This window comes from Elephas maximus, chromosome 1 (assembly GCF_024166365.1).
Source record: "Elephas maximus indicus isolate mEleMax1 chromosome 1, mEleMax1 primary haplotype, whole genome shotgun sequence".
NCBI classification, from domain to species: Eukaryota; Metazoa; Chordata; class Mammalia; order Proboscidea; family Elephantidae; genus Elephas; species Elephas maximus.
The window spans coordinates 189,145,087-189,164,994 of record NC_064819.1 but is presented as its reverse complement, the minus strand read 5'-3'; the positions used below and the strand labels follow the sequence as shown (position 1 = coordinate 189,164,994).

Genomic DNA, 19,908 nt, shown 5'->3' with positions numbered 1-19,908 from the left:
ATAAGGAAGACCAAAGAAGAATTGACGCCTTTGAATTGTGGTGTTGGTGAAGAATATTGAATATACCATGGACTGCCAAAAGAACGAACAGATCTGTCTTGGACTAAGTGCGGCCAGAATGCTCCTTAGATGAAGGATGGCGAGACTGCGTCTTACATACTTTGGACATGTTGTCAGGAGGGATCAGTCCCTGGAGAAGGGCATCATGCTTGGCAGAGTACAGGGTCAGCGGAAAAGAGGAAGACCCTCAATGAGGTGGATTGACACAGTGGCTGCAACAATGAGCTCAAGCATAACAACGATTGTAAGGGTGGCGCAGGACCGGGCAGCGTTTCGTTCTGTTGTGCATAGGGTCACTGAGTCAGAGCCGACTCGACAGCACCTAACAACAACAATACTACTCTAAAATTAAAAGATTATTTTTAAAAAGAAAAATATTTATCAGGACAGTATTTTATGTGTTGAAAAATGTACAATCCACAAGAAAGTTACAATAGTCATGACAAATATGAGCCTATTATGAAGACATATAGCATCAAACTATAAGCCAAAATTTAGAAATACAGATAAATGGGTAAAAAATACAATTGTAGTGGAGAACTTTAATACTCCTTTATCAGTCTCTGATCTCAAGTCAACAAAATTAAAAGTGAAGGAATTTCATTTCTAAAATTGAAGATAGATACAATTAAACACTTAATACAGTTGAATTAAGGTACTCTATTAAAGTTTGTGCAATAGATAGTCATATGACAGGACAGAAAGAAAACTATATGTTTCCCAAAATTGAAAGTGAATAGACCAAATTAACTGACTTCAATAAAATTAAACCACAAAACATGAATAAAATACTACTAAAAATGTTTTTCATGTTTTAAAATGTTCTCTGGAAAAAAAAAGAATTAAAAAAATTATCAAGGTAGTAACGCAGGTTGTTTTGAAAATTAAAACAATGGAAACATCATATAAGAAAACTTATGGTATGTGGCCAAAGTTGCATTTTAACAAGAACTCAGTTTTAAATACAGTACCTATTGTTTTTAATTTTGAAAGGTTTAAAAAATATAAATGTATCAGCCATGCATTCAACTCTAAAAGACAGGGAAAAAATATAGGATAAACCCAAGGAAAGAAAATGACAGATATTAAAAAGGAAATCCAACACTGGAAATACAACCAGATTTTCATATTAAAAAGAATAGTCCGGCTTCAGTATGGAAAACGGAAGATCACTAAGGAAAATACTGTAATAATTCAGGCACTAGGAAAACCACTGTAATAATTCAGACAAGAAAATATTATAGTTTGAAGGGAGGTTGTTACAGTGAAGATGGAGAAAACTGTATGGAATAGGAATTAGAAGAATATAACCAAACCTGTGCAGTCACAAAAAAATTAAAAGGCAAAGACAAACTGGGTCATGTGTATATGCAATGAATATCATAGACTAAGATTTGATGTCCTTAATATCTAAAATGCTCTTACAGATAAAATGAAAATTATTAATATTCAGAAGAAAAGCGGCAAAAGAGTGCACATATATTACCCAATGAAACACAGAAGTTCCATTAAAAATTATCAGTGACTTTCAAATTAAATAAAAAAAGGAAATATCTTTATTAAACCAATCACAATTGGAAAACAGCCTTTTTTTAAAATAATTTTTATTGTGCCTTAAGTGAAAGTTTACAAATCAAGTCAGTCTCTCACACAAAAACCCATATATACCTTGCTACACATTCCCAATTACTCTCCCCCTAACGAGACAGCCCACTCTCTCCCTCCACTCTCTCTTTTCGTGTCCATTTCGCCAGCTTCTAACCCCCTCCACCCTCTCATCTATGCTACAGGCAGGAGATGCGAACCTAGTCTCAAGTGTCCACCTGATCCAAGAAGCTCACTCCTCGCCAGCATCCCTCTCCAACCCATTGTCCAGTCCAATCCATGTCTGAAGAGCTGGCTTTGGGAATGGTTCCTGTCCTGGGCCAACAGTAGGTCTGGGGGCCATGACCACCGGGGTCCTTCTAGTCTCAGTCAGACCATTAAGTCTGTTTTTATAAGAATTTGGGGTCTGCACCCCACTGCTGTCCCGCTCCCTCAGGGGTTCTCTGTTGTGTTCCCTATCAGTGCAGTCATCAGTTGTAGCTGGGCACCGTCTAGTTCTTCTGGTCTCAGGATGATGTAGTCGCTGGTTCATGTGGCCCTTTCTGTCTCTTGGGCTTGTAATCGCCTTGTATCCTTGGTGTTCTTCATTCTCCTTTGATCCAGGTGGGTTGAGACCAACTGACGCATCTTAGATGGCTGCTTGCTAGCATTTAAGACCCCAGACGCCACTCTTCAAAGTGGGATGCAGAATGTTTTGTTAATAGATTTTATTATGCCAATTGACTTAGATGTCCCCTGAAACCGTGGTCCCCAGATCCTGCACCTGCTAAGCTGGCCTTCAAAGCATTCAGTTTATTCAGGAAACTTCTTTGCTTTTGGTTTAGTCCAGTTGTGCTGACCTCTCCTGTATTGTGTGCTGTCTTTCCCTTCACCTAAAGTAGTTCTTATCTACCATCTAATTAATGAATACTTCTCTCTCACCCTCCCTCCCTCCCTCCTCTCGTAACCACAAAAGAATGTTTTCTTCTCAGTGTAAACTATTTCTCAAGTTCTTATGACAGTGGTCTTATACAATATTTGTCCTTTTGCAACTGACTAATTTCACTCAGCATAATGCCTTCCAGGTTCCTCTATGTTATGAAATGTTTCGCAGATTCCTCAATGTTCTTTATCAATGTGTAGTATTCCATTGTGTGAATATACCATAATTTATTTATCCATTCATCCATTGTTGGGCACCTTGGTTGCTTCCATCTTTTTGCTATTGTAAACAGTGCTGCAATAAACATGGGTGTGCATATATCTGTTCATGAATACAGCCTTTTAAAGTATAAAACACAAAACTAATAAGGATGAGGTTAGATTGGTACTCCCACATACTACTAGTGGGGTTGTGTTTGATACTAGAGGGCAATGTTTCGGCAATATGCAGAGTAAGCATTAGAAAGTTTATTTACTTGATAATTCCATTCCTAAAAACATATCCGAAAAAATAAATTTAGAGAAGTAGTTAAACATTTATGTACAAGAATGTTAACTGAAACACCATTTTTGTACAAAGATGTTAACTGATGCATCATTTCTAATCAAGAAAAACCGTGGACAGCCAACATGTCCAACAATAAAGGAATGGTTAAGTAAATTATGAGACAGAACGGGATGAAGAATTTAAAAGCAAATAACAGTTAGCCTTTAATAAAATAGAAATGCAATCACAATAAGACGCTAATTGAGAAAAGCAAGACTTAAAACTATGGAAAATATGATTCTGATTCATTTGAAATATAAACCCAAAACCCAGTGCCGTCGAAAAATATATACATATTAAAATTCAGAAGGAAATACATCAAAATGTTCACACCATTTATCTCTGTGTGATCCAGTTATGGGTGCCTTTTATTTTCTCCTTTATTCAACTAGCTTTTTCTTTCTTTTTCCACCCACAAGAAGCACGTATGTATTAATTTAATAAACAGAAAACAATACAAATGAGCTTAAAAGCTTTTCTTTGCCCAATTGCACAGACTAAGTACTTAGTAGTAAAGGCTCTAAGGAAAAAGTGGACATGCCAGCACAGATGGCAGGATAAAAATGCAATATGGGAAGCACAGAAAAAGGATTCAGACTGAATCAAAACAAAGACAATTCCCTTAGGTGGGTGGTTTTCTAAAAATTTGGCAGAGAAACCATTTATTTAGACTAGATCTTGCCCAGAAGCATTGAAAGAAAAACAAGCAGAGCTGCTCTGGCTGAAGACAGATCCGGGGGTCTGGAGTCCTGCAGCTCACCACCCTTCACCCGCGCTCACCACCCTCCCCTGCCCCAGAGGTCCTTGGAGCGGACTCTGCAGAACCATTAGGCCTAAGAAACACAGTTTGAAAAATCAAGAAAATCATCTCCTTGCATTAAAATTTATCACCAACCATTCCTTAATAAAGATGAGCTGCAAATTATCAGAATCCACCAAATAGACCTTCATGGTTTATTACACAACGAAATGTGAAGAAACATAGGCAGTTGCCATGACAGCACAGGTTGATTCATTAATTCTCCACAAATTCATTGGTCCTCTCTATTTAAACTTCAGTTAAAAACATCTTTCTAGGTGCTTACATATGTAGATACTTGACCTGGAGGGATGTTACCTGATATTCAGAATTCTCCAGAGAAAGGAAAACAAATGTAAGTCTAAACAGGGCTGTGGCACTGAGATGGTGAAGCTGTTTTGGCCTGATCACCCTTGGCTGTACCTTACGCTGAAGCAAAAGAATCTCTCTTATGCCTGGGCTACACTGCAGCCTGGACAGGGAAGTGTAATGATAGCAGCAATAAGAACAGCTGCTTCAGCCCAGCTGAAAGCAAAACTGAACTTAACCCAGCAACTGCAGCTGTGGCAAGCAGGGCTCCGAAGAGAAGTGAAGCATTTGGACAGATCTTACGGAATCCACTCAAAATTATTCAAGTGGCCCTTCCTCACTAGGGCACCCGCGGCTGCAACAGAGGCAAATGGGGAGATCTCCTCTGACTCTATAGGGAACAAAAGCACAAAAGCACATTCTAGAACTCTGTTGCACAATACGTGTCTGCCACATGTGAATATTAAGCTCTTAAAATATGGCTAGTCCAAATTGAGATGTAGTATAAGTGTCAAGGAGTCCCTGGGTAGTGCAGTTAACATCCTCAGCTGCTAGCCAAAAGGTTGACGGTTTGAGTTCAACTAGAGGTGCCTCAGAAGAAAGGCCTGGGGATCTACTTCCAAAAATTCAGGCATCGAAAACGCTATGGAGTGCAGTTCTACACTGACACACATGGGGCTGCCATGAGTACGAACTGACTTGATGACAACTGTTTTGTTTTGTTTTTTTGGTATATTGTAAAAGCGTACCAGGTTTCAAAGACTTAATACAGAAAAAGAATGTAAAATATCTCTTTAATAACTCTTTGTATTAATCACATGTTGACATTATGTATTTTTGACATGTTGAGTTAAAAAATATATTACTAAAATGATTTTCACTTGTTGCTTTTACCTTTTTGACTGCGACTACTAGAAAATCTAAAATTACATATATGGCTTGCGTTTTTGGCTGGCATTAAATTTCTACTGGGCAGCATTGTTATAGAACAAACAGAACAGGGGCTGCAGTTGTTATGCCTCAGCTCTTATTTGGGATATTTTTTGTGGGACGGGAAGATTCCTTGTTCTGTGAATGAAGAGAGAAACAACAGCCCTGGCCCCTGACATTCTTGATGCATCAACTAGGGTTTGAACTTCTTTCCCAATTCATGAAAGCAGGAAATACCAGTTACATTCCATAATACATGAGAGAGATGTGGACTAACCCAAAAATGCACCCAGAATGAACCTCTTCCCTTTGGCTTATGCAATGGTTAGGAACTGTGCTGAGTCCTTAGGTCAGTCTGATTGCCAACATGAAGTGGAGAAAATTATCTAAACAAATTTCAACAAAGGAATGTGAGTACTGACCATCAAAAAGAGCTTAGGAATGCTCTAGATAGTGAGAGCTGGTCTTGACTTTTATCCAGGAGTATGTCCCTTGTATTTAAATCTAAGCCTTTATGCAGAGTACTTTTCTCTAAAATTGAACATTAATCTTCTGAAACTCATGGATTCTAATGTTAACATTAAGTTATATATTTCCCTGAGAGCATCTTCACTCATCATTTAAATATATTTTGAGAGTCTGAGTAATATAATAGTGGATTCTAAGATGGAGTTTACGTTACATAGCTCCAAACTTTGAAGAGCCTTCATATTTTCATTCTTTTATTCAGCACATATTTACTGAGCACTTGCTATATGCCGGGCACTCTGCCAGGCACTAGGGAAGCAAAGGGAAACAAAAATAGAACAAGATCACCAATCTTCTGGAAATTACATTCTAGTGTAGGAGATGGACATTTATCATATAATCGCATGTGGGGGTTCTGAGAAGCAGGGAGCAGGAAGAATTCGAAGCTCAAGCAAAAGATAAGATGTAGATAGAAGGTACAGCTCCTTCGAATGTAACAGGAAGAGTGATGTCCTGAACCCAATTAGCCAGAAAACAAGCCAAGGTGTTTGATATAAAGTGTGAGAGAGGAGAGCAATCTACCTGAGAAGCTTAATATATTATCTTATATCTCATTCTCTAGGCATGGCCAATTACTCAAAGTAAGATTTAACTTCAGAGAATGTCCAGGATTTAATAATAGATTCATCCACTAGGGTTGACTTGTGTGTTGGTAGGGAGCATGCTCAGCCAATAATAACACAGGCAGATAGTTGGCAGTATAGAAAGGTTTGTAGTGCAAATGGTTAACACGCCTGGCTGCCAACCGAAAGGTGGGAGGCTCGAGTCCATTCAGAGGCATGTTGGAAGAAAGGCCTGGTGATCTACTTCTGAAAAAGAATCAGCCACCGAAAACTCTGTGGAACACAGTTCTACTCTGACATTCATGGGGTCACCATGAGTTGGAATTGACTCCACAGCGACTGGTATTGTATGTGTCATCACCACTTAGGAAATCCATAATGTACAAAGACTGACCTTCCATACTGGTGAAGAGACCCTACAGCAGGTCTAAATAATGAGGCATGATACCATTGCAAAATCTTGGAAACATAGATCAAGGCGGAAGTCTGGAGACTGGGCATTCAGAATGTATGGAAAATAGGGGGTGGGGGGTGGAAATGAATAGGAAAGATAAGACTAAGGATGGAAACCCAGATACAGAAGCTTTGTTATCATGAATATTTAGGAAGAACTTTGATGTGGAGAACACTGTGGAAACCCAGTAGCCGGTATTGGCCATCATCTAGGTTAGATCAGTAAGTGTGGTTAACACTAGAACACCATGATCAAGGTTAGTCTGTCAGGAAACCTTGCTTAGTACCAAGTTCCTAGAATTGGGAGAGGTGGTAAAAACTGCTAGTCCCTAGTTTTTCTGCTTTAAGTCAGTATTGTCCCAAGTGATTTTGATATACATTGAGAAGCACTGGCTTAGATTCAAAATTTTCCTAATAATATTTTGTATGTGCAGTTGGGTGAGGGGCTTGGCTGGGGTTACATACTTCGGAGGAGATTCCTCCTGGTAATTTTGATATACATCCATTCCTAAAAAAGTACAACTACTCTAGGAACTGAGACAGACAAAGATTAATGGATCTCACAGCTATAAACTGGGGAAGGCAAAGGTAAAAGGGATGAAGGAAAAGAGATACAATTAATGGTCATGAAAACGTTTTATGAAGGAGTGGTACTTTCTATGTAAGTTTGAAGGATAATCACAATTTAGAAAGTTAGACATTGACAAGAATGGACAATTCCATGTGTAACAAATTTATAGCAATTTAAATTAATATAAAATTTATATTTGTAATATCTATGCAAAATATATTTCTAACATAAAATATATAATATAGCTTATACTTTTAATATCTAAATCATGTATTTAGATATAGGCACACAAAATACATGTATAAAATGTATACATTTTACTCTCCAAATATATATTCCCTAAATCTTAAGTATAGATTACTTATAAGTATTCACATTTGTATAAAAAATCATTTGTCATTCTAATTATTTTAAAATTATTTATGTAATTTCTGATTGATAGAGCTAACTAAATGATGCTTTTTTGTTAGCCATGCCTTTGAATAGAAAATCCTTCCAAAGACCTTTCGATTACATGAAGGTCGTTAGGTGACCTGGGGATACTATGAGGAACCTGACAGTGGAAATTCATCCTGCTGCCCCATTTCAGCTTTTGACTCTCCTTAATCTCTCTCCACCCACTGTCCAATAGCAAAGAACAGTGGATCTTCGTCAAGAGTCTCCTGACAGAAATATGGAAGCCAGAGGGTGATGAAAGAGGATGAGAGGGAGAAGGCAGGAAGAGGGTATGAGGAGGTTGATTATTGGCTGATTCATGGTTACCTGAGTTGAGAGTATACGTGTTTTATCTGCGTTGCTCCACTAAAGAAGGCAAGATGATTGCTTCCCCTCAAAGACCAACAGGAACACAACTGGTGCTGGTGTGGAGGTACCTGGTTGAAGCCAAGTTACTAAGCAAGACAAGTGCAGAAGGGAAAAGAAAGGAAGAGAAAAAATAAAAACGAATCGTAATTGCCAACAGGCCCAGCCAGGACCAGTGCTAGGGAGAGTGTGGGGACAGTCACCAGCGTGACTGGGGAGGGGCAGAATATCTTGATGTTTCTCTTTTCAAAAACTGGCCATAGGGCTTGTGGCAGGGACAGAGTGTAGGCACTCGCTGTCTCTTCTTGCAGCACGCATTCTTCTGGCCTTTAAAAGGAATCCCAGGAAGATACACTCCTCATAAAATGCCTCACCTTGTGCAGGGATAGGCAGCGCCTCTCCTGGGAAAATTTTCTAATAGAGCAAAGTTTCCCAGTCATACCTGAGCAATCACTGTTGCAACCTGAGGGTTAAGCCTCACTTGAACACTTACCTATGCCTCAAGTATCTTCTAAGCTCTTCGGCCACTACCTGGATGTATAGAGTAGTTCCTCCTCAACGTGGCTCTCCCAGTTAAGAACATTTGAACTCAAAAGAAACTCCCCAACACCTAAAACAAGTAATAGAATGTCTTCAGCAGGCCTCTCAGTTCTGTGCTCTAGTGCCCAAACCAAAACAAACAAATCCTGCATTGCAGTGGTGTGTGTCGTTTCTGAGAAAAACCACATGTGCTGGAATTAATTAATTAATTTTAGTGCTTATCACATTTACTACTGGACAGTTTTCCAACTGGTAGGAAAATATTTCAATATTTAATACATGATGTGACTGACTTCAATGAAGTGCATTCGCTGTGGATTAGCCCTGGTCTGCTCTATTCAAGAGAAACAGACTCAGCACTCAAAAGAACAGCATTACATTAATTCAACCAATGAGAAATTTTAAGTAAAAGATATGTAAATACACACACACACATACATATACACATATATATTCTAAAGTGACACTATTTTAAATGCTTTCAGTGTTTCTGAGTATAGAAATAGCTTTCTTCTCACAGATTTGCAGTCCCAAGTGGTGAAAGTTCTCCATGCCAACGGGAATCCTCTCCCACTCAGCATGAAAAGCTCTTTGTTACTGTGTTCTTGTGCTAGTTTTCCACTTAGTTTGTTGTGGAATACCAGAGTTATTCTGTACTCTATTACAAATAAAGGTAAAACAAATGGTGTTTCAGAAAGTTGGAAGAAGCTAAAAAGTAGAGGAGAGTCATTGCAATCAGTACAGGTATTTATAGACCCCTTTATTTACAGAGAATCCCAAGGATGTGTCTTCCAAAATAATAAGAATATCTGTGAATATTAACAACGCACTTTGGGATCTTTACCTACAATTAAGTGCAGTTCCTTTCCCCATAATTCCTTGGGGACCTCAAGGGCATTCTAGGAAAGGCTCCAGACTGCAACAATCCCAGGAGCTACTGCAGAGTCAGAGGCATCTGTTCCCCACTCCCGACATGCTTTATTTGGTTCCTTTCAGCAACCACAGCATGTTTGCTCTCAGCCCACGTCGTTTAGGTAGGGCAATCCTGCACCCTGGCTTTAGAAGTGGTTCCTGACCCCAAACCAAGCTGATAATATTCAATTTGAGGACATTATTAGGATCTTTTTTGAAAGAAACTTTTTCTTCCTCTGGAGTTGCCAAGGTTGTAAAATCTAAGTCTGAAGCTTTTGGTGAAGTCCTTCATAACTTTTGGAGAGCTTCAGAATGAAGTAAGCACATAGGAAATAAAGCAAAGTCAAAAATGGTGCTGTAGACACAGAGATGTGCCATCTAGATTGCCCTTCAAGGATTAGCTGCCCAGGTATAGACAGTGTGGCCAGCAGACTGCCTCCAACTGTCAGCTCCTTTAGGGTCTTCATCAGCTGTTTCAGAAACAAAGCAACAAAGAGTTGCTTTGCCATTCCTGGATCAGCCCACTCTGGTGACAGACCAAGGTAGGGTATAAAGTACAGTCATTTCAGCCCACCTTGGGACACTTCTGAGGGTCAGTAGTTGATCCTGAGCTTCCCATTGGATTGGTCAAAGTCTTGTAAGGCCTGCAACACAGTTTCACTTCTCTCTCTGCCCTTCTTTTCACAAGTTGTACTCTAATAAACAACTTACACTCTGAAGTCAGGGAAGGTCCTTGTCTCTTCTCAGCTTCAATTTCTCCATTCTTTAGTGATCTTCGTGTGGTGTGGCATTTACCTTCCCCCATCTTTGCTTGCTTGCAGCTTGCTTAATCTACCCTTTTAAATCTCAAAAGGGATTGATTTAAAACACACCCTACACTAACATTGCTCCGTTAACATAACAAAGAAAACTATTTCCAAATGGGATTATAATCACAAGTGTAAGTGTTCCAAAACCGAAAAACAAAACCCACTGCTGTCCAGTCAATTCTGACTCATAGTGACCCTATAGGACAGGGTCCTAGAACTGCCCTGTAGAGTTTCCAAGGAGCACCTGGTGGACTTGAACTGCCGACCTTTTGGTTAGCAGTCATAGCTCTTAACCACTATGCCACCAGGGTTTCCAGTATAAGGGTAAAACCCACTGCATGGTGCAGTGGTTAAGAGCTAACCAAGAGGTCTGCAGTTTGAATCCATCAGCCACTCCTTGGAAATCCTATATGGCAGACCTACTTTGTCCTATGGGATTGCTATGGATCAGAATTGACTCGACGGCAACAGGTTTACAGATAGGGGTTAGGACTTACAATACATATTTTTGGAGGACACAATTTAATCCCTAACACTGAATATCTCCGTTTTTTTTTTTTTTTTTTTGCATTTCTAACCACCAACCAAGGAGCCCCAGTGGCACTATGGTTAAGAGTTTGGGTGCTAACTGAAAGGTCCATGATTCAAACCCATCAGCTGCTCCACAGCAGAAAGATCCAATGATTTGTTTCCGGAAAGATTACAGCCTAGAAAACTCTATGGGGTAGTTCTAATCTGGAATCTGGAATCAACTGAATGGCAACTGGTTTGCAGTTTTTTTTTGTATCCACCAATCTTTTCATTCTGCTCTAACTAATCTGGTAATCCATCTTAGTCTCAGTTTTATGAGAAATGAGATCATGCCACCCAAATTACTGAGCACTACATAGGACATTACATAGGACATTAATGGCAGAAGAACCAATATGTCCAGCTGTAGGGAGCTCTGCTGGTGCAGTGATTAAGAACTTGGTGGCTAACCAAAAGGCTGGCATTTCTAATCCACCAGCTGCTCCCTGGAAATCCTATGGGGCAGTTCTACTGGGTCCTGTAGGATCGCTATGAGTTGGACTCAACTCTAAGGCAACAGATTTTTTTTAAGGGATCCAAATAAGGCACAGATGGAGGAAATGATATGAGCTAACATTCATCTCCAATTTATAGTTACTTCTGCCCACACATTTTTTCTGTCTTCCACTGTCTTATGGGGATCCATTCTATTAAGTTCAGGCTATCCATTTCCTGAAATGTTTATTCACCTCTTGCTCTATTAAAAATCTACCTATCTAATGATAATACAATGCTATCTCTGCCATTTCCTATATAGTCCTCGCTTTAGTACTACACTTAGGCCTTGGCAAGAAGGTCCCCATACTGAACACCAATAACTAGAGAATTTCACTTAAGTTCTTCAACCACACCTCTCTTGATGAGGTGACTTGTCTATGGAGCCAAAACATGCTTGTGCTTCTCTTTCTAGACCATATTCCAGCATTCAGACACCCGAGAATTTCATGTTCCCTTCGTACATCTCTTCCTCTGGCCATGCTCCATAGCATAAACTACCCACTGCTGTTGTGTACAACTGTAGACCCAATGGGGCAGCCAAAAAGTGGTTATTTTAGGGGGATGAGGATAGGGCTTGCTCATGTACACTGGGAATGGGAGGAGAAAATGGACATGCTATATAGCAGAAGCCAGCATAAGACTCCAAGGAATTCCGGAGTTCTAAACTGGAACTGGGCCATGTGGTAAAGAGCAAACCTTTCATTATTGTCATTCTTCTTCATTGCATGGAATATTCTTTCCCACTACTTAAATGTTTTCAGGAACAGTAGCTAAGCTTAGTGATGAACCAAAAAAATTCATAACCTCGACACACAATGGAAGGCACCTCTATGACAGGTATATACATCAGCAAGAATAACCCAACAATAGTGCTGAAGCACTGTCTATCAAACTGTGCAGGCTCAATTCTCAGCATTGACATTGTGTGCTAGGTTGAAGCAATGGCAGAAGAGGTCTAACTGGGCATAATTCTCTTTCTGCTTGGTGTTGGAATCAGGATAAGCCCTCACACTCGCTTTCTTTAGGCTGAGTAAGGTTCTAGGATTCTTGGATAATTTGGTGAGGAGAGCTTGAGGATAGATACTGAACTTTTTTTTTTTTGGTAAAAATATGTGTAAGGGATTCAGTAATTAATTGGGAGAGCTGGGAGGGGATGCTATGGCCAAATTTATATACTGAACTTTGAAGCAAGTCATCCTTATTTCTTGTCTGTACATGTTTGTCATTCTGTTAAAACTCCAGTAAAGCAGAACTGTATGTTTCTCTGTAGGATGCATCCCTGAAAGCCAAATAAATAACTACCCCATCAAAACTTAAGCCAAGTGCACTGTTGCCTTGCTCCACCTTTAAACACAAAACAGATTTCTCACTACTTCCCAATGCAAACATGGGCTTATAAACTAATGAAAATCAGGAAGCTTCCTCTGTTTCTCCAAGTGCTTGCTAACTTCATTCATATGGGCTAATTTTTTGTGACTTAGAATTAAAAACGAAAACACTTGGCCCTTAATTAAGCAGACTTATCAAATAGCACTTCAGCTAAAGAACAAAGCCTGGGCTCATGGCAAACAAATCATGATACACAATACTGGAACTCCAATAGATGCAATTATCAAAGATCTCTTTCATGATAATGAAATGTTTAAAGGAATTTACCTGCCCTGCAAATGGGCAATTTTCTATTCAAGAACTACAGAAATAAATACAATTTTTAACATCTTAAGTAAGTCTGTCAGTTTGGAAGGGGGTGGGGCTCACAGGACGTTAGAACTCTTCAATGGAGCTTATTGTTTTTGATTGAATTTTCACAACTGTGCTGCCTTTTTGTAAGCTGTCACAATGTAACTTCTTTCACTCCTGAGGCAATCACAGTAAAAAAGCGTATTTCTTTGTCATGAAAAAGTTCCACACAGCCGAGATTTTAATGGTGTACCCAGTTGTTTATTAAAAGAAAAATAATCTTGGTCTTAATTATTCACAGTTCTATATAAGAAAAGAACTATAAGCAACTACTGTGATTACTTGGGGAACAGAAAAGTCTCTCCATGCTCCCTCTAAACAGTAACATTGCATAAGATGAAGAAAGTATCTATTTCATCTTGAAGTAAACCTCAAAAGGACTTGCCGGATGGGATTATAAGAGAGTCCAAGTTGGCCTGAGAGTTGCTTAAGCTAGTACTACTGCGAGAATAGAAAAGAACATTAGGTTTTTGTTTTTTTTTCTTTAAAGAGATCTTAGGGCAATGCCGTTGAGCTTTAGAGAGGCTGCATTCAGCTGCTTGGCTGAAACAAAGGCAGGGCTACGTCCACACTCTGAAGTGGATACAGAATGAGTAAAGAAAATGCCTGGTATTTAAGAGCCAACTCTCAACTGGCCTTCAGGATTGCCCTTTTTTGGTTTTCAGGGCCAGAAGAATCTACAAATGCTTGAGGAAAAAAAAAAAAGTGTTTATGATTTCAGCTGTATTTGAATGGGTCCTTCTTTGCTTATCTGATCTCCAGTGAAGAAAAAAAAAAAAAGCAGATCAAAGAGAGAAAGAGATCACCAAAAGTAAGTTTTCCCTCACTTTTTGGATTGTAATAGAGGTCAAAACGGAGCTGGAATATTGAAATTATGGGAGCAACAGAAAAAATAACAGCTGAAAGAAATGGTGATTTTTGTTCACACCATTAACCACCAGCCCCTTGTTCAAAGTCCCACCCAATCTTACCTCTGCCATGACACCTTCTCAGAAAACCTCAGTTCAAATGATCTTCTATATTCATAGCACTTAGTGTTGGTAATGCTCATTTAACATTAAATATTTATTGCCATGAATTATCATTTGGGTATGTTGGATTTGAAGGGATTTTGAGATGTTCTAGTGGAGAATTTCAGCAGAGATTTGGAAGCATGTATCTGTTGCCTAGGAAAGATCTATTCTAAAGATATAAAGGTCGAAGTCTCTAGCAAATGGGTGCTGACTGAAACCAGGAGAATGAATGGGAGTACAGGCATAAAAAGAATGTGAAGTGAGGAAAGAAGAGGGTTTTGAAAGAATCCTGAGTAACACCATTGCTTAATAAATATGTAGCAGAAAAGCTATTGAAAGAGAATTTTTAAATGTCAAGAAGGCAGGAAAAATGGTTGCTTTGTGCCCCAAAGAAAGAATTGATGATGATTTCTGTATTTTCCAGTACATCTATCATGATTCTATGCATATGTTGTTGTTCTTAGGTGCCATCGAGTCAGTTGCAACTCAGCGACTCTATGTACAACAGAACAAAACACTGCCTGGTCCTGCGCCATCCTCAAAATCATTTTTATGCTTTAGCCCATTGTTGCAGCCACTGTGTCAATCCATCTCATTGAGGGTCTTTCTCTTTTTTGCTGATCCTCTACCAAGCATAATGTCCTTCTCCAGGGACTGACTTCTCCTGGTAACATGTCCAAAGTATGTGAGACGTAGTCTCTCTATCCTCGCTTCTAAAGAGCATTCTGGCTGTACTTATTCCAAGACAGATTTGTTCATTCTTCTGGCAGTCCATGGTATATTCAGTATTCTTTGCCAACATCATAATTCAAAGGCGTCAACTCTTCTTTGGTCTTCCTTATTATATATATTTGTTGTTGTTAGGTGCCGTTGAGTCAGTTCTGACTCACAAGCAACCCTATGTACACCAGAAGGAAACACTGCCCAGTCCTGTGCCATCCTCACAGTCGTTGCTATGTTTAAGCCCATTGTTGCAGCCACTGTGTAGGGCCTTCCAACCTGAGGGGTTCATCTTCCAACGCTATATCAGACAGAGTTCCACTGCTATTCATAAGGTTTTCACTGGCCAAATTTTTCCAAAGTAGACCGCCAGATCCTTCTTCCTAGTCTGTTTTGGTCTGAAAGCTGTCCACCATGGGTGACCCTGCTAGTATTTGAAATAGTGGTGGCATAGCTTCCAGCATCACAACAACACAAAAGCCACTACAGTAGGACAAACTGACAGATGCATGGTGGTTCTGTGCATATAGAAACTAATAAATGTTTAAATAGTGAACAAGACATGAGGAAGAAATCCACATAATTACTGCTCTTATTTTTCTTTCGATTATTTTCTTAGCATCACCAACCCCAGTACCATCCCTTTTCCCACGTACTTATCTTAACCGCTCTTCAAAGACACTGACAGCATTGAGTCTGTTAGTGTACACTGTAACCTGTAGGAGGAGCTCAAGGAGAGGAGTACTGAAAAAGGGTCATGACCAAGACCTTATTGGGTCATGGTGGAGGTGGATGGAGCTTTTGATGAATTAGGGAAGTGATCAAAAGTTCCTGCCTCCACATGCCTGAATCTTTTGTTCTTCTTTTGAAATAAAACTACTTTTTAATTTCATGTGACCTCAAGCCAATTTAGATTTGACTTCCACTTGGAAAAAAATCCTAACCTGGAAATACTAAAGAATAAACCAGGGTAGGATTCCCGGATTAGAACCAGCGGCCAAAGGGCTATCTATATATAGCTACTGACATGTTGATCCTAAGGTATGTGACTACGTGTGCGTGTTGTCAAAAATTTGAACAACTCTGAAAAAGGTATATACTTACCACTCAACCACAGCTCTTACCTCCCTACTACTTTTTCATCCAGCACCTGGCCAGTTTCACATATTTTGGTTACCTTTTTGGTCACTATAGGAATTTGAGTTTGCAAATATTGCCTAAGTTTGTAAAAGTACATTTTTACAGAGTATCCTCTTCAACTTTCTTCATGGCTAATATTTAAGTGCTTAATGTATCAGAAATTACAGCATAGCTCATCAGAAAAAACAGTTATTTCCTTTCTCTGAAGACGTGTTTTGCTCCATATTGGGGAGATTAGGTAGATGGTTCTGAGAAAGTGCTGCAGAAATTGCCAGAGTCCAATTTAACTCTCTTGTTTTGGGGCCCAGTCTCTCTACTTCTTGTGTTCATCTCAGCATGCTGAAATCATGCGAACATCCTCTTAAAGGGAAAAAAATATGAAACCTACTTTTGGATTGAGAATAATTTTTGTGTTATTATCACACACACACCCAATAGAAGAGATAAATAGGACCTGAAAACAAAGTATCTAGTACTGGACATTAGTCAGACCTTGTTTTTCTTACATTTGGGGGGAAAAAAAAAGTGTTCTAAAGTGAAATCCCTTCTCTACAGCTGCGTAATTATAGCCAAGGCAGAACACTTCACATCCCAGCACAAATGAGCATTCCAATGCAAGAGGGGCTAGACAATCTATACAAAGTATGTACACTACCATTGGGTAGAATTTTTCCATTTGCTATCCTAAAAACACAAACACTATAGGGTTCACTATGAGCAATTAGGAAAATCAGGTTGAAAAGGGTCTTCCTAAAAAGTAAACCGACTATTTGTTTGAGCCACATTTGCAAACTTAATAAATAAATCTGCTGCTTAATTCATCTAACCAGAGAACATTTATCATGTGTCTACCATGTGGCTGCTAATCTAAAGGCTGGAGATTTAAGTCCAACCAAAACACCGCAAAAGAAAGGCCTGATCAGCTTCTGAAATATTAGCCACTGAAAATCCTGTCGAGTGCAGTTCTACTCTGACACACATAGGGTCGCCATAAGTCAGAATTGGGTTGGGCTCGGTACCTGCACAGAGGTCTAAGACAAGGTCCCTGCCCTCAAAAGCTAATAGCCCAGTGCTGGTGGTAAATGTAAATAGATCTCCTGTTTCCATTATGATCCACAGCAACGTTTTGTTTGAATCCATTCACTTGAGAGCACTGTGAACCCACTGACTATAGGTTCTATAGTAAGAACAAGTATCTAATTTTAGTTCTCAGGTAGGAGACATTCCAGACATATTTTTAATGGTAATTTTCAGGGTCCCATGCCAAAGCTTTTAAATGGATTTGATCAAAAGTCAAAAGGAGCCCTTTCACATGTTCTTACTGGAGAACTTGGCATGGGGACTGTACCTAATTGAGAGGCTTTGTTGGCTGAAGCATGTTGGCTTCAGGCCCAATCATAGGACCCCTCAGAACAATGACTAAGGACATTAGTTTGCATGCCTAATCTCAAGTGACCTTGTGTGAGTTTCCCTCTTTTTGGGGATTTGCTGGTCCCATGGTTCTGTAGCATGGGAGAGTGACACGTTAATCCTGTTTTTTTTTTTTTCTCTCTCTCTCATCTTTAGGATTGCTACAGGCTACTAGCTGTCCTGTAATTGGAGACTGAGTCATTTTTTATTTTTTCAGCAACTTGACAGTGAAGCTTACATCAGAGCTTGTTAAAGTTACAGGTATTATTACTTTTGAACATCAACCTGGCCATATTTTTTTCTCTTGGCCTTGGTAATACCAATCTTTTTTACAAACACTACTTTATTAAAATATATTCCAACCAAGGCCGGTTTAAATGCTATCAATTGAGTTTTTCAAATTTTCCCTAACTATTTATTCTTCTTCTTGAGTCTTAGAGTCTTATTATATATTTGATGGGTACAATTTTTAGTATCTACAGTACAGAGTGACTAACCAGTATGCAATGGCCAAAAACCAAAAACTAAAAACCAAACCCAGTGCCGTCGAGTCGATTCCGACTCATAGCCACCCTATAGGACAGAGCAGAACTGCCTCATAGAGTTTCCAAGGAGCACCTGGTGGATTCAAACTGCTGACACTTTGGTTAGCAGCCATAGCACTTAACCACTACACCACCAGGGTTTCCATGCAATAGCTAGCTGTCTTAAATGGTTGTTCAAATAGCTGGCTGAGTTAACATTTAAATATACCTAGTTAATTTCCCAGAGGTTCCCTCTATATTGTTGTCTTTAAAAAGGCAAAAGCAGCAGGGTTCCTAGGTTATACAAACAGTTAAGCACTCAACAACTAGTCCACTCAGGTCCTCAGAAGACAGTCCTGGCAATCTGCTTCCGAAAAGTGAAAGCCTTGAAGAAACCTTATGGAGCAGTTCTGTTCTGCACACATGGTGTCGCCATGAGTCGGAATGAACTCAATGACAACTAAAAACAGCATGGGTTAAAAAAAAAAAAAAAAGTGCTAAAAAAAAATAGGCCTAAAGCAGTAAAATCTTTTAAAGTAATAAAAATGTATTTGTTTTTTCCTTTAGGTAAAAGTAAAACCTGGGTAAATGTACATTATCTAAACCCTATTCCTCCATTTTCATAGATTGGTTTTGACAACTGGCTCTTGCCAAATTGTCCCCGGTTGTTTGGAAGATATTTCTAGAAAATAATTTGTAGGAGTGGGGGAAACAGCTCTCTATATAAAATTCATTTGAATGCGTACTGTTGTTTAAAATCATTAGCAGATGGGTTATAGTAAATCGGTAGGCTCAGAGTGATGGCAACAGACTTTAAAATGGAGGTTCCCGAAGGTTTTCATGAAGTAAAGGACTCTCTCCCTGAAGCCTGACTGGGGTTGGAGAAATCTGACTTCCTGTTGGAAGTTTGGTTACTGAAGACTGACTTCCAGTGAACTGAATAAGGTGATACGACAGTGATCGTGTTGTACCAGAAATCCACCATGGTAAACTTCAAGGTGTTGCATTGAATTGTCAGGAATTAGATCTGTTTAAAACTTGTGAAAAAGAGGCTCTGATTTAGGATCAAATGGGAAGCGTGGGGTTTATCGGAGCAAAAACCAAAGTGAAAGTTATCTTGATATTTTTTAAGTGGAATAAATTACGAGTCGCAATGAACAATTATACCTGTCTTTCTAAAAAAATTAACCCACTGAAACATTTGGCCTTTGCGTGGGTAATGAATACAGAAAGAGCAAGTCTCCTGCTCTGAAGACACTAATCCATCTGAAAATGCTTAGAAATCATTAGTTAAAATACAATGATTAAATGCAAGTAAGGAGATGTTACAACAAGCTTTATTCTGCTCTACGAATGGAAAGCTCTGCCTGGAAGAGTTTTACGTAGCAACAAATAACCATAGTTTTGCCTATGACATTTAAAACTCATTATTTATGCAATAGTTCCCATACACCCATGCCCCCCCCAAAACAATTACAACTCGTTTCCCCACTCCCTGTCCCCCCTCCCTGCACCTATAAAAGGCTGAACTTGAACTACATACAGGTGATGGTCACAAAGGCTTATATGTCATTAGAGTTATTAGAAAGACTTCATACAACTAGGCTCAAAAAGCTTAACTCTGTAGCTGAAGTAGTTTATATGAATCAATCTTTTGCTGTTTATGATAAAAATGAAATCTTGCTTTTATTTTAGTGCTAGATTGTTTTTTAAATCTAAGTTCAGTTAAAAAAAAATTGAATCAAAATGTATAAAGAAAATACAGCTTCTTTATTGAAAGGCACATCAAAGAAACTAAGTGCTTATTGAATGTTAAAAAACAAAAGCTAACTGATACTATGAAAGTTTTATCCTACAATTTCTAGAAATTGGGCAATATAATCAGGAAGAATAGAGTAAGGAAAGACTAGATAGAAGAGACGAGGAATATTTCTGATGTTTGTCA

General features: G+C 39.0%; 1 long non-coding RNA gene across 1 annotated transcript in view; it reads right to left on the bottom strand.

The window, feature by feature from the left end:
• The window catches only part of LOC126085078 (uncharacterized), a 54,676-nt gene extending 44,369 nt beyond the window's left edge, over window positions 1-10,307 (bottom strand). The window contains exons 1-3 of the long non-coding RNA XR_007519168.1: window positions 10,251-10,307; window positions 8,581-8,697; window positions 8,049-8,176 (exon numbers count right to left, since the gene is read on the bottom strand). This is a non-coding gene — a long non-coding RNA (uncharacterized LOC126085078). The remainder of the gene's footprint in view (window positions 1-8,048; window positions 8,177-8,580; window positions 8,698-10,250) is intronic.
• Between the last annotated feature and the right edge of the window lie 9,601 nt (window positions 10,308-19,908).